General features: G+C 34.0%; 1 protein-coding gene and 1 long non-coding RNA gene across 3 annotated transcripts in view; one reads left to right on the top strand and one right to left on the bottom strand.

Moving 5' to 3' along the window:
• SYT1 (synaptotagmin 1) overlaps positions 1 to 13,975 on the bottom strand; it is a 550,018-nt gene that overhangs the window by 473,972 nt on the left and 62,071 nt on the right. The gene's annotated exons all lie outside the window — the stretch shown is intronic.
• Positions 12,368 to 13,975, top strand: part of LOC125107614 (uncharacterized) — a 49,207-nt gene continuing 47,599 nt past the window's right edge. Inside the window, exon 1 of the long non-coding RNA XR_007129612.1 lies at positions 12,368 to 12,543. This is a non-coding gene — a long non-coding RNA (uncharacterized LOC125107614). The remainder of the gene's footprint in view (positions 12,544 to 13,975) is intronic.

The following is a 13,975-nucleotide window of genomic DNA, read 5'->3' as shown; positions in this document are numbered from 1 at the left end:
AGCCTTATCACTCATAATTAGTTAAGCATGTAATCTGCTCATTTCTTCAGACATGCCTCAGGACTCTTTACTTGTTTCACTCCAACTAACAATTATAACTTTCATACAGAATTATAGCTATTTTCTTCATTTTTAAGGCACCACTGATAAGGTCTAACTCTGATTATGTTTTGTACATTACTCCTGCAATAACATTATGCTTATCCCATAGACAGTAACCGCATTCTGCTTTTTAAGAAATAAAACAGTCCAGTAATTCTTAATTAGGAAATTAAACACAATAGCATTTTATGATCAATTGTGACAAGGATGCAAATAATCTATTACTAGTAAGGTTTCAAATACCCAAGCTTGAGAAGCATTTTATTCACATTCCAGTTTGGTTTTCATATAGGAGAGGAAAGGTCTGAAGCACAAACATAGGTAAAGCAATATTAAATGGGTAGCTAGGTGCAGCCACTCTGGAAAACAGCATGGAGTTTCCTCAAAAAGTTGGAAATAGAGCTACCCTATGACCCAACAATCACACTATTGGTATTTACCCTAAAGATACACATGTAGTGATCTGAAGGGGCACGTGCACCCAAATGTTTATAGAAGCAATTCCACAATAGCCAAACTATGGAAAGAACCTAGATGTCCATCAACAGATGAACATTATGTAATTATACAATGGAACGTTATGCAACAATCAAAAAACCCCGAAATCTTGTTATTTGCAAGAATCTGGATGGAACTTTAGGGTATTATCCTAATTGAAAAAAGTCAATCAGAGAAGGATAATTATCATATGATCTCACTGATATGAGGAATTTGAGAGGCAGGGCAGGGGGTCATGGGGAAAGGGAGGAAAAAGAAACAAGGTGAAACCAGAGAGGGAGACAAACCATAAGAGACTTAATCTTAGGAAACAAACTGAGGGTTGCTGGAGAGGAGGGGGGTGGGAGGGATTGGGTGGCTGGGGGATGGACACTGGGGAGGGTATGTGCTATGGTGAGTGTTGTGAATTGTGTAAGACTAATGTATCACAGACCTTTACCCTTGAAACAAATAATACATTATAAGTTTGTAAAAAAAGGAGTAGTTAGATCAGACTTTTGGGGACATAATAGGTGCCAGGAGTGTGCAAAATCTGAACATTTATAACTTATTTATAACCTCCTCTAAACTTTTACGAAGAAAGGGTAGGAGGAATAGCACTTCTGAGTATAATTTCTTTTCTTTCTTTCTATTTTTTTTTTTTTCAAGATTTTCTTCTTCTTGTTTTTTTATTTGAGACAGAGAGTGACAGACAGGAGAGAGAACACAAGCAGAGAGAGGAGGGACAAGAAGGCTTCCCACGGCACAGGGAGCCCAATGCAAGGCTTGATCCCAGGACCTGGGATCATGACCAGAGCTGAAGGCAGACGCTCAACCAACTGAGCCACCCAGGCACCCCTGAGTGTAATTTCTGGTACAGTTTTGATTTTGATAAATCTGTAATGTTTCATTTACTTAAAAAAAAAATAGACACGACAAGGGGTAAAAAAAGAAAAAAGAAAAAAGTAGAACTTAGAAAAACACAAGAGTTATATTTCCAATGAGTAACAGCCACACTGTCTATGGGGCAGAAGGGAGATTTCAGGTAATTTTAAAACTCTTTGGACCAAATATCCTCAGTTTGAAGACACAAAGAATTCTAAACAAATATTGAACTCTATGTAGTAGACATCTTTCCTCATATTCATGGGTTAATAATTTTAGACTATTTTCTCTGTATTCTAGCAATGAACAATTAAATATAGTGTCAATAACAGCAGCTTGGTTTTACACTGTCAGAGAAGGGTTAAAATATGAGAAAGGGGGAAGAGAGCATGTAACTCCACGTATTGGTTGGAATCAGAGATATTGGTTTGAACTTATGGCTTTTTAAGATACAGAAATAGATAGGCATATAATTAATATAAAATATACAGAGATTTGGGTGTCTGTACCATATATACACTATGAATATGTATACTTCCTTGTTCTATCTTCTGAGAAGGCCTAAAAACAATCACATCCAGTAGCAACAAGAAGCAAAATTGGCCCTAGGATCTTGATTTCAAAATACCTTTCTTTTGAAGAGAAATCTAAAAGGACAAAAAGAAATCTAGGCATTTTGGGAAAATTACTGATTCCAAGGCTAGTTGTGGAATGTGAAGAAAAAGAAAAGAGTCTAAAATTCTTCTTGTGCCAGAAATAAGGGATATACTCAAATAATATTGGAGTCATGTCAAAAAGATATAGGGGCCAGCTTGTGAAGACTTTCTCTTTCCAAATGCAGACAATTGAGCATCAAAATAAATAAAGGACCATGATCTTAACTAGCAAACACCTTCCTGGTAGACAGAATCTTAACAAAGTGATCAAAGTTAACATCACCTTCATGGGACAAAGGGCCATTGTGTACTTCTTGATATGATGCACCACAAAGACACATCATCACTCTGTTCTTCCTACCATCACTTTATTGTCAAAATAAATTTAATCATAAGGAAGCATTGGACAAAACTAAATTGAGAGAAAGCCTGCAAACTGGCCTATGTTATTTAAAAAATATATATGTCATGAAATGCAAATCAAGACTGAAGAACTCTTTCAGAATAAAGGAGACTAAAGAGACATGAAAATTAAGTGCAAAGAGTAAGATGGTATTTGCTTGGATATAAAAGACATTGTTGGGACAAGTGCTGAAAGCTGAATAAGGTCTGTAGATTAGATAATAGCATGACTAATAAATGTTAATTTTCTGATTTATGTAAGATAATGTCTTTATTTTTAGGAAATATACATTTAAGTATTTTATAAAGGAAAGGGGGATCATGCCTGCGGTGTTCTCTCAAATGGTTCAGAGAAATAATCATACACACACACACACACATACACACGGAGTTAAACTTGGAGGTTACAAATGAAGGAATACAGGAATTAATTGTACTGTTCTAAATTTCTGCCACTGCTTTGTCTTCCCTGGCTCCAACTAGGGAGAGCATCTCACATAGAAATGCAGGTTTTCATATACGCCAAAGGAAAAAAAAAAAAAAAGAGAGAATTGACCTAAAACTATATTGTTCAATAAGGGCTCACTATGTGGTTGCTAGCCACATGTAGCTATTTAATTTAAAATTATTAAAATTAAATAGTTGGTCCTTCGATCACATTAGCACATATCAAGTGCTCAAAAGTGAAATGTGGCCATTAGCTACTATATTGGACAGTACAGGTATAGAACATTTCCTTCATCTCAGAAAGTAATATTAGACTGTGCTTATCTAGACTCTAGACTATTATGACATTTAAAAGGATGCTTCTTACATCCATCCAAATTATATGCAGGGAGCAGAAGAGATTCCGCATTCCATGTTACCTGGGAACAAATAGTATGCTGTGCTTGTTATGATTATTTAAAATTCTGGAGACTGACTGCACCCTGGCTGTCTGGGATCAAGTCCAGGCTTTACAACTTACTAGCTGTGAATCCTTGGCAACATACATCACAATTATTTTTTAGATTTCCTCATCTATGAAATAGAGAGAGGAATAATATCCATTTAATAGAGTTGTGTGAGGATTAAAAGAGTGGAGTAAAGAAAAGAAAATAACACTCCTCTATAACTCAAAGAAAATGTTCTAAGACATATTGGGACAGAGTTAATGATCTCTTCTGTGTAAAATAAATTAAGCATTTTATATCCATCACATCTTTATTAGATAATCAAGCACCGAAGGTATGGTTGAACTTAAGGACTTTGAAGGTTTTTTTCAATACAAGAAACACTGTGATTCCATGATATTAAGACCATTGTCATTCTGCCTTAGAAATGGTTTTATAATGGTTATTATTTATAATTTTTGAAGGTTATTTATGTATCTTCTCAATATGGTCCAAGAAAATTACCTTTTAAATTTTATAAATAAATATGCCTACATTCTAAGATATTAAATTACTTGCCCAAAGCTAAGTAATCAGTGAGTGGCAAAGCCTTGGATCGAAGATAGATCTTGTATTTCCCAGTCCTTTATGCTATATGATTCCATTATTTAGGCACTGCCTATAAATTTGTTGAGAACATACTGGGACAATGGTGTTAAATATGAAAAACTATCTCCTATGCTTAGTGTAAGGGACAGTCCGGTTTAAGATCTCCAAACTGATCACAGAAGCTCATAGTTCAGATAATCTGATTTGATTTGGAATTGCATCGAGAAGAGTCAAGTAATTCTGTACCTCTGGGTTTGTTGTGTAACCCTAGTGAAACTTTTAGAAAGAAATAACTTTTTTTTTATAAGATTTTTTATTTATTTGTCAGTGAGAGAGGGAGAGAGAGCAAGCACAGGCAGACAGAATGGCAGGCAGAGGCAGAGGGAGAAGCAGGCTCCTGCTGAGCAAGGAGCCCGATGCGGGACTCAATCCCAGGACGCTGGAATCATGACCTGAGCTGAAGGCAGCTGCTTAACCAACTGAGCCACCCAGGCGTCCCATAGAAAGAAATAACTTTTTGATACAAGATAAAATATACTGAAATTTCTATAGTGATGGCAAAGGATATTTTGACTTGAAAATATTTTCTATTATCTCAGACCTAAATTTGCTGTTTTATCCAGTACAAAGACATACAAAAAATGATGTTCTTTTGCTTATTTATAAAATTCATGCATTATTTATTAAATTTTATACCTAATTCTCACCATCTTTTATACTTTCCTAACCCACATTTCTGCAATATTTTGTGATTCAAGGCATAGTACAAATACCAGATAAATTTTGTTAATGCCATTGCAATAATCTCCATGGTGTTATGTAAACATATAGGCAATTATGATATTTCCATTTTATGGATTAGAACTGAAGCCATAGAAAACTTGTTATAGTCACAAAATTAGGGATAGATAACTTGAAAACAGGTGTGTTTGACCAGAGTGTCCACTTTTTAACTATCCCCAATGCTGACTTCTATTCATTATAGAATATTAGGACAACATGTTAAAGTTGTAAAATGATGAAATTACTTATAATCACACTGTATAACAACTCTACTGAACATTTTGGTATACTTCCTGTTAATCTTATTTATTGTGTGGTCATCATGGTCTTACATATAATGGAAGTTATGTTACTAAATAAAATGAATGTCTTAACTTCCCAAAATGGATGAATCACAAGCAGGAAAAACCCATATAATGTATTCACAGGGTAGGGATTAGAACTATGGACACTAAGTCATACAGAGAATGACAAATGCCATATGGTTTTCACTTATATATGGAATCTACACACACACACACACACACAAAGCATAAATAAACTGAAAAATACAGAGACTAAACTGATAGTTGCCAGAGGAAGTGGGTGGGGGAATGGACAAAAAAGAGTGAAGGAGAGTGGGAGGTATAGGCTTCCAGTTATGGAATGAATGTCATGAGGATGAAAGTTACAGCACAGGGAATATAGTCAATGGAATTATGACAACACTGTATGGTTATAGCCCTTAGATACACTGTGATGAGCACAGCATAACATATAGAGCTGTTGAGTCATTGTTGTGCACCTGAAACTAATGTAACATTTTGTGTGTCAACTGTACTTCAATAAAATATATATATGGATTCCAGAGACAGACCGCTCAAGATTGAATCTTAGTGATTTTATTTATAAACTACATGAACTTGAATTAGCTAATCTGTCTAAACTTTGATACTTGAATCACTAAAATTTCATTATCATTTTCATCATCATCATCACATGCAAACTCGAATGAGATAATAGAGGTAAAAGCAAAGTTCAGGGAATACAGGGAAGGGAAGGAAAGGAAAGGAAATAATTTCCACTGAGCAGATCATAGAAAGATTTGAATTGCCAATTGAGACTTAATTTATATATAATTTATACACAAAGTAATAACAATTATTAAAGGGCTCTTTCTCCTCTTCATCAATTAAAAAGTACTCTCAGCGTGGTTATTTACAATACTAAGATATGAATGAAACAAAAGTATCCATCAATGGATGAATGGATAAAGATATATATGCACACACAAACATATACACACCACAGAATATATTACTCAAACATAAAAAGGAATGAGATCTTGCCATTTGCAGCAACATGGATGGACCGAGAGAGTATAATGCTAAGTAAAATAAGTCAGTCTAAGAAAGCCAAATACCACATGATTTCATTCATCTGTGGAATTTAAGAAATAAAACAGTGAAGAAACAAAAATTAGAAAAAAAAAAAACCCACAAAACAACAGACTCTTGAATACAGAGAACAAACTGATAGTTGCCAGAAGGGAGGTGGATAGGATATGGCTGAAATAGATAAAAGAGTATTAAGAGTACAATAATCTTGAGAAGAACTGAGTACTGTATAGAATTATTGAATCATTGTATTGTATACTTGAGACTAACAGAACATTGTATGTTAATTATTCTTCAATTTAAAAAAAGAAAAAATTCTCATTGTGGTTATGGAAGTCTTAGGTGAATTGAAAACTCAATTGTTCCTTGAATTTGTATTAAAGGAATCTCAGTGTTTTAAAGCCATCCCAGTATCTCTTAGCATACATCTGTCTATGACATAGTCATATAATATATATATATGTATATATATATGTATACATATATATATTAACAAAAGGATTAGGGAGGCATAGTCATGTATTTATCTCTGATATGCACTCTGTCTTCTCATTTCCATTTGTTGAATGTCATCTTTTAGCTCATAAAGCAAATCGGTGGCAGGTACTGCACCTATATCTTTCTCTGTGACCTTGGGAAACATCTTACAAAAGTACAGAGAACACCCTTATTAAATGTTTGTTTTATTATTAAGAAGTTATCACTATATTTCTAGCCTAATCATGGATTTCCATGATTGTAATTTAGTTTACATTTTTCTTGCAAGTCTATTAATAAAAAAAGACTCCTACATCTTACTCAAAAATAAAAATATTTATATATCTTTAAATTTGAATTTTGTCAGTTTAGCAATTCATCTTCCTTTACTATTAAATAGAAAAAACTAAATGTCATAGCTTTCCTGAGCAAAAACCATCCAGATGATACTCTACAATATATTGATACTAATATATGGTATCTAAGACTGGCAATGGATGCATGAACTAATTTATATATTGGTCTTCAGGAAAATGCATTCCTATTATGCCTGACCCACATAAGTACACATTTTTAAAGTGTTCTGGAGTCATATGAATTGTGGCAAACAAAATTAGAATTTCTCGTACAGAAAAAATCTATTTTAAGCATCTTCTTTAAGGCTTTTAGGAATCCCTAGAGTAGTATTAATACAGTATTTTAATATCTCAGTCCAAAACTTGATGTACAGAACATTTGTCACTACTAAGCCTTCAACACCCTTTCTTTGAAGGTAGGTAATAATAATTACAAAATGAAAGAGGTGTCTCTATCTGAAGCCAAGAGAAGCAGAGAATTAGTCATGCAGGCCCTAGAAGCTTGGATATAGACATATGCATTGTGTCGTGAGCCAATAACACACACCATCCAACCTTGGACTATTGTGTCTTCACAAAGTGAGGGAAAAGATATAAAGAGTAATTACTCTAGGGACAGGAGCAGAGGTGTCAAGTCACTGTCCACTGGTAAACATATTAGAGGAAAAGTTTTTGTTTTATTATTTCCCCCCAGCAGAAGAGTTTTAAGCAAACTATTCCCTTATGTTGCCTGACTTGGCTCAGTTTGGCTATCCTGGCTTCCCTTGGTATCCTGCTTTCCTTGACATCTTTGTCAATCATGGATCCAGCCACCCTGATGATTGATAACATCCCTTTTTGCTCAAGTTTGTTAGAGCTGATTTCTGTTGTTTTTAACTTAGAAAGTTTACTTTTATACCTGTCATAATTGTTTAGCTTTTTAATAGTATACTTTTATTATAAAATTTGCAACTTTCAGGGTCACCTGGGTGGCTGACTCGGTTAAGCATCTGCCTTCAGCTCAGGTCATGATCTCAGTGTCCTGGGATCTAGCCCCCAAGTCAGGGCTTCCTGCTCACTGGGGAATCTGGTTCTCTCTCTCTCCCTCTGCCCCTCCCCACTGCTCATGTTCTCTCTCTCTCTAATAAATAAAATCTTTTTAAAAAAAGAACTTAAAAAACGTGCACAAATGCAGAAATTAAAACAGTAAGTCACCACTGACTCCACCATCTAGCGATAAATCCTTTAAAATTATAGTTTATAATCTTTTATTTCTCCTTCTGTCTCCGTAGCTCAGTCTCAATTACCTCTCTCCAAATACATCACTTACATGTTTTAACAATGAAATGCTACTATTTGTACTATCTTGAAATTCTTATTTTAGTATCTCATCAATATTTTATGGAAATATTGAAGGTTTTTCTTTAGTATCACCATTCATGGATGTATAGCATTTCCTTTTATGGAGGTACTATAATTAATACTGTAACTGTTGGCCATTTAGGTGGTATCTTTTTTTCCTTCCAATCATAATTCTATGAAGACTATTCTTTATATAAAATTGGGTCCCAACTGGTCTCTCTGTATATTGCTTTGTATGTATCTAGGTAGCACTGTGATGAATAATGGTACATAAAGAATGCATCTACAATGAGGATTACTTGCAGTGTTCAGGAGAGCATTGTCAGTTTAGCCAACGCTGCCTTTTCTATATTTACCAAGAGCTCTATTTCCCTAGATTGAAAAAGGACCAAAACATAAGCAGCTTCTATGTCCCCAGAGCAGACCTCTCATCTAAGTCTGAAGCTCTCAATCAGTCAACACTGCCATGATATAGTTCCCCAGAAAAGCAAATTATACATGCATGCTGCATGGACTGGTGTTGGCAGATGCACAGGTAGGGACGAGACCTTGCCAGGCAACCTTCCTGAAATGGAGACCAATAAGGAAATGTCTCTTCTCACGGCAATGTTTTCCTGGTCTCTTCCCTTAAGGAATCAAGCCCACTCAGAGCACGTATGGTACAGTCTTATTTAAGGGAAATATCTGTGTTACTTACCTGAACATCTGAGCTAAATTATTTTATATAGGGTTTGATATAACAGTACTTAAAAATTAAATGAAAAACAAAAATCTCTTGACAATGCATGGCTTTAAAAATTTCTAAAAGATTTGTTCAAAAAATACACGAGTTTTTAAGGTTTAAATAAATATTTTTTGCAGGTTTTTTTTCTGTGCAATAACTGATTTTTAAGTTCTATTGCATGCCCCAAATTCTATTTGACTTTAAATTAAATATGAGAAAACACTATGGAACAATTTAAAAGCTAATCTGATCAGGCGAGAATGCTTATGTGTGGCTGGGTGGTGAGGGCTCTTAATAGAAATACATGCTCAAGAACAAAGATAGTGTGGGTCCTACTTTATTTTGTTATGTTCAGATTAATGTCAGCGTCTGGCAGTCAACTCTGGCCACATAGACCAATCGGGATACATTTGAAGACAGGATGTAAAGAAACCAGAGCTATGACTCAGGAGAACTCCCAGGGCAAAAATGTAGGAGTATGAGTATAACCATCCTCAAATACTTGCAAGGCTGTTGTATGGAACGAGATTTGTTCTGCATAGGCACAGGGATTGAGCTACATGTAGAAATAGAAAAAAAAAAAATTCAACTCAATATAGGAAAGAAGTTTCTGATATCAATTGTAACCACTTTGAGAATTTATACTGAGATTGAACAGAAAAGTTTTCAAGTATATATTTCATGAAAAGAAATGAGCTAGCAAAATAGCATTAAATACTATGCTCTCATAAATCTTAGGCCCAGAGACTTGGACAGACAATAAAGTTCTAGATGTAGTTAAAAAGGGGTCTTCATAGTTTCAGTAGGTGCAACTAAACAAGGTATTTATAAATTAAAAAAATGTTTTCTATGTACATCAATAGGGAAAGAAAACTGTATAATTCAAGAGAACAGATCAATAAGCAATAAACTAAATATATTTAGTATCCAGTAAACAAAAAGAATGGAAGTAAAGGGATTTAGCTAGACTGAACTTTGACATTAAAAGGAGAAATGTCATCAAGTGAATGTTACTTTCAATAAACAATCTGAGTATTCCTTACTAAAAAATAAGTTCTGAATGACCTTCTCTGTAATTACCTGTATTATCATTTACTTCTAATAAGAATGTTGGTTTTGCCACAATTCTAATATTTAACAGAAAACCATACATTTGGCTAGATAATATATTCAGATATTTCAATGAAATTAAATTAAAGAAAATCCTGGCTTAACAGATGGGTCCTGTACATAATTTCTAAACTTGTCTGGCTGGCTCAGCTAGAAAGCTGAGCTACTTTACACTTACAAAATCAACAACTGAAAACTGAATCTTGCATTAGGATTCTTTTCTTTTAGCTTTTTCTACTTCGTTTTTTTTTTTTTTCAGCATAGTCTACCATTAAATTAAAATAAGACTATATTTCATTTCTACCTAGAAACATCTGATTAAAATTAGAATAGAACACCTCTATAAACATAGCATTATTAAATACCTATGTTAAATGTACATTTAAACATAAATCATAGTTTCTATTCTTAGGCATTTGGGAAACTTAATGAAGAGAGAGAATTGAGGATGAAAAGTAGGTAACAAAGCCCAGAAAACTGTTTGAAGTATAATTTTTTTTTCTTAATCGGCTGATATTTTTCTTCCTAAAAATACAAATGATAACAAGTAATTTTAAAATTCAATGTTATTAAAATTATTTAAAATTTTAAAATAACTTCAGAATTATAGTCAGCATAAGTAGAAGAAACGCTTTTAAAACATTTTGACAAAATTTGTTGTAATATCAAGAGTAAAAAATGGCAGAAATAGACCTTAAATGCCCTATAAATATAATAAAACAAGAAGAAAACTTTTTGCAAGTACGTTTTATAAAATGCAACTAATAGTAGAAAATTGTCATTTTGAATGTTCACAATTAATAGTAGTAAAGTAACTTCTATGTCATTCCTACATTTCTTTCTTTTTTGCTCCCATTATCTATCTTATCCTAATTCCAGTCTCCACCAATAAGGCCAGAAGATTTATCATTGGAAGCCAGGATTCCTAAACTTGCATATGCATCCAAATCATGTGGCAGGTTTTCAGTATTGGTTCTGCAGTCCTAACTAACACCCACTGAATCAAAGTCTCATGAGGGACCTGGAAATTTTCTGTTTAAAAAATGTATCTGGTAAGGTATTAATATCCAAAATATATAAAGATCTCATCTAGATCAACAGAAAAAAAATCTGATTAATAAATGAGCAGAAAAACTGAACAGACATTTTTCTGAAGAAGACATATAAATGGCAAAGCAGGTACATGAAAAGATGCTCAACATCCCTAATCACCAGGAAAATGCAATTCAAAACCACAACGAGATATTAGCTCACGCCTGTTAGAATGGCTGTCATCAAAAAGACAAGAAATAAAAAATGTTGGCAAGGATATGGAGAAAAGGGAACCTTCATGCACTGTTGGTGGGAATGTAAATTGGTGTAGCCATTGTGGAAAAAGGTATGGAGATTCCTCAGACAATTAAAAATAGAAATATCACATGATCCAGCATTTCTACTCTGGGCACACATCCAAAAGGTAGAAAATCACTATCTCTAAGAGATATCTGCACTCTAATGTCCACTGAAGCATTGTTTATTTATTTTTTATTTTTATTTTTTTGAAGCATTATTTATAATAGCCAAGACATGGAGATGGCATAAAGGTCCACTGATGGATAAACCATATATATAATGGTCTATTATTCACCCCCCAAAAAAGGTGAGGGGAAACTTCCCATTTTTGTTAACATGGATGGACCTTGAAGTCATTATGTTAAATAAAATGACAGAGAAAGACAAATACTGTGTGATCTCACTTCTATGTAAAATCGAAAAAACCCAAATTCATGGATAACAGAGACCAGATTGGTGGGTGCCAGAGATGGGGGTGGGTGGGAAGGATTGGTTAAAGGTGGTCCGAAGGTACCAACTTCTAGTTATAAGTTCTAAGGATGCAATGTATTTCATGATGACTGTAGTTAACAAGGCTGTACTATGTATTCGAAAGTTGCTAAGAGAGTAGATCTTAAAAGTTTTCATCACAAGAAAAAAAAATGGTAACTATGTGAGGGGATGGATATTACCTAAATTTACTGTGGTAATCATTTCACAATATATACATATATCAAATCATTATGTTGTATATTTTAAACTAATATAATGTTATATGCCAATTCCATATCAGTAAAATGGGGAAAGCAATCTTTGCGATACTTCTGTGGCAGAGGGTCAGTGCTTGGGAATTACTGATCTATTTTTTTTTTTTTTTTTTAGGATTTTTATTTATTTTAGAGAGACAGACAGCATGAGTGAGATGGGCAGAGGGAGAGAGAGAATCTCAAGCATACTCCACACTGATCGCGGAGCCTGACATAGAGCTTGATCCTAGAACCCCGAGAACATGACCAGTGCAGAAACCAAGATGGACACTCAGAAATCAATTGTACCACTCAGGTATCCCTACTGACTTATTATTAAAATATTGCCCTAATTGTATTTGTACTTGTAAATTCACCCTCCCCACTTTCTAATCCATTTGGCTCAAGCCACCACTTCCATCTTCCTAAAGTATCTCTCTGATATACCCTTTCTATTCTAAAACTTCAGTAGCTCATAAATGATCTTCAGTCTGTCTTTTTCAGGAGATTACCAGTCGTCTTTCAAAGTACAGATCTAAAGTCACCTTCTCCAAGATGCCCACTTTCACTGCCTATGATAAATCATCACTTCCTAACTGGAACCCCCAAAACATTCTGTATTATTCATGCAGTGGTTATAACTTTGACTTTTGTATTATAAATATCTGTCCATGTTTTATTTTTTATATTAGATTGCATATAATTGAGGAGAGGGACAATGGATTATCAAGCTATAGACTGCATACATATTTCACAAAAGTAGATAATCATTTGTATTAATTAATACATGAGGAGATAGAAAACAAAATAGCATTCTTGACTCAGAGTTACATTCAGAGGTTTTATAAGAAAAAAATAAGAAATGTTTCTAATAGAGCATTTGAGCCGTATGTGTTGTTAAGCCAATGTCAGGTGTAGGGACCCATAAACGGTTGTGCATCAGCCTTAGAGCCATAATTCATATGCCTATTTAAACTTATGCAAATGAGGACATTATAGTGGAAACATATATACAATATGAACATCAATAAAAGAAAACGAATTACTCTATAATTTGTTGCTATTAAAGTAGGCCTAACTCATTAAACTGCTCAGTGGCTAAAGCATATGAAAACATCTGCTGTGGAAGGTCATATTAACAGAATACACTCCAGAAACAAAACCAGGAAAGAAAAATTTCTTTTCAATGTATTTCTGGTACCCAGTTATGCACCAACTCTTCAATGTCATCTCAAACTCCCTCTTCTTCCCACCCACAGATATAGTTTCCTGGGTGCCATTACTATAATCTCTCTTTCTCCAGGGCCAGAGTCCCACAGTCATTTTCTCAAAACTTCTTTGAAAATGTCCTTATATCCTCAGAATTTTATTAAGGGATGCATTTGATAGGTGATCAAAAGAATAACTGAAGATTAATATCATTGTTCTGGTATGAAAAAGTCACAGAAAATATCTTAAGAGTGAGAATAATCTGTGTGACAAAAATTATTTGTACTTTGTAAATGAAAAAACTAAAATAAGACTAACTGATTTTCCCAAGGTATATCCAATTTAATTCCCTTCCCAACATACCTAATTTTCCCAAAGATATTTAAGTTTTTAGGAGACTCCTAGACACACAATCAATATTTTGGATAGGAAGATATTACTACACCCTTTCAATGTCTGCAAGTGTGTGAACAGTGATACAGATGGCTCATTTGTTCATTACCTAGATCACTGGCTAATAATTAGACTTCAATTACTGT

Source organism: Lutra lutra, chromosome 8, assembly GCF_902655055.1.
Source record: "Lutra lutra chromosome 8, mLutLut1.2, whole genome shotgun sequence".
Lineage (NCBI taxonomy): Eukaryota > Metazoa > Chordata > Mammalia > Carnivora > Mustelidae > Lutra > Lutra lutra.
This window is presented reverse-complemented; position numbering and strand designations above follow the sequence as displayed.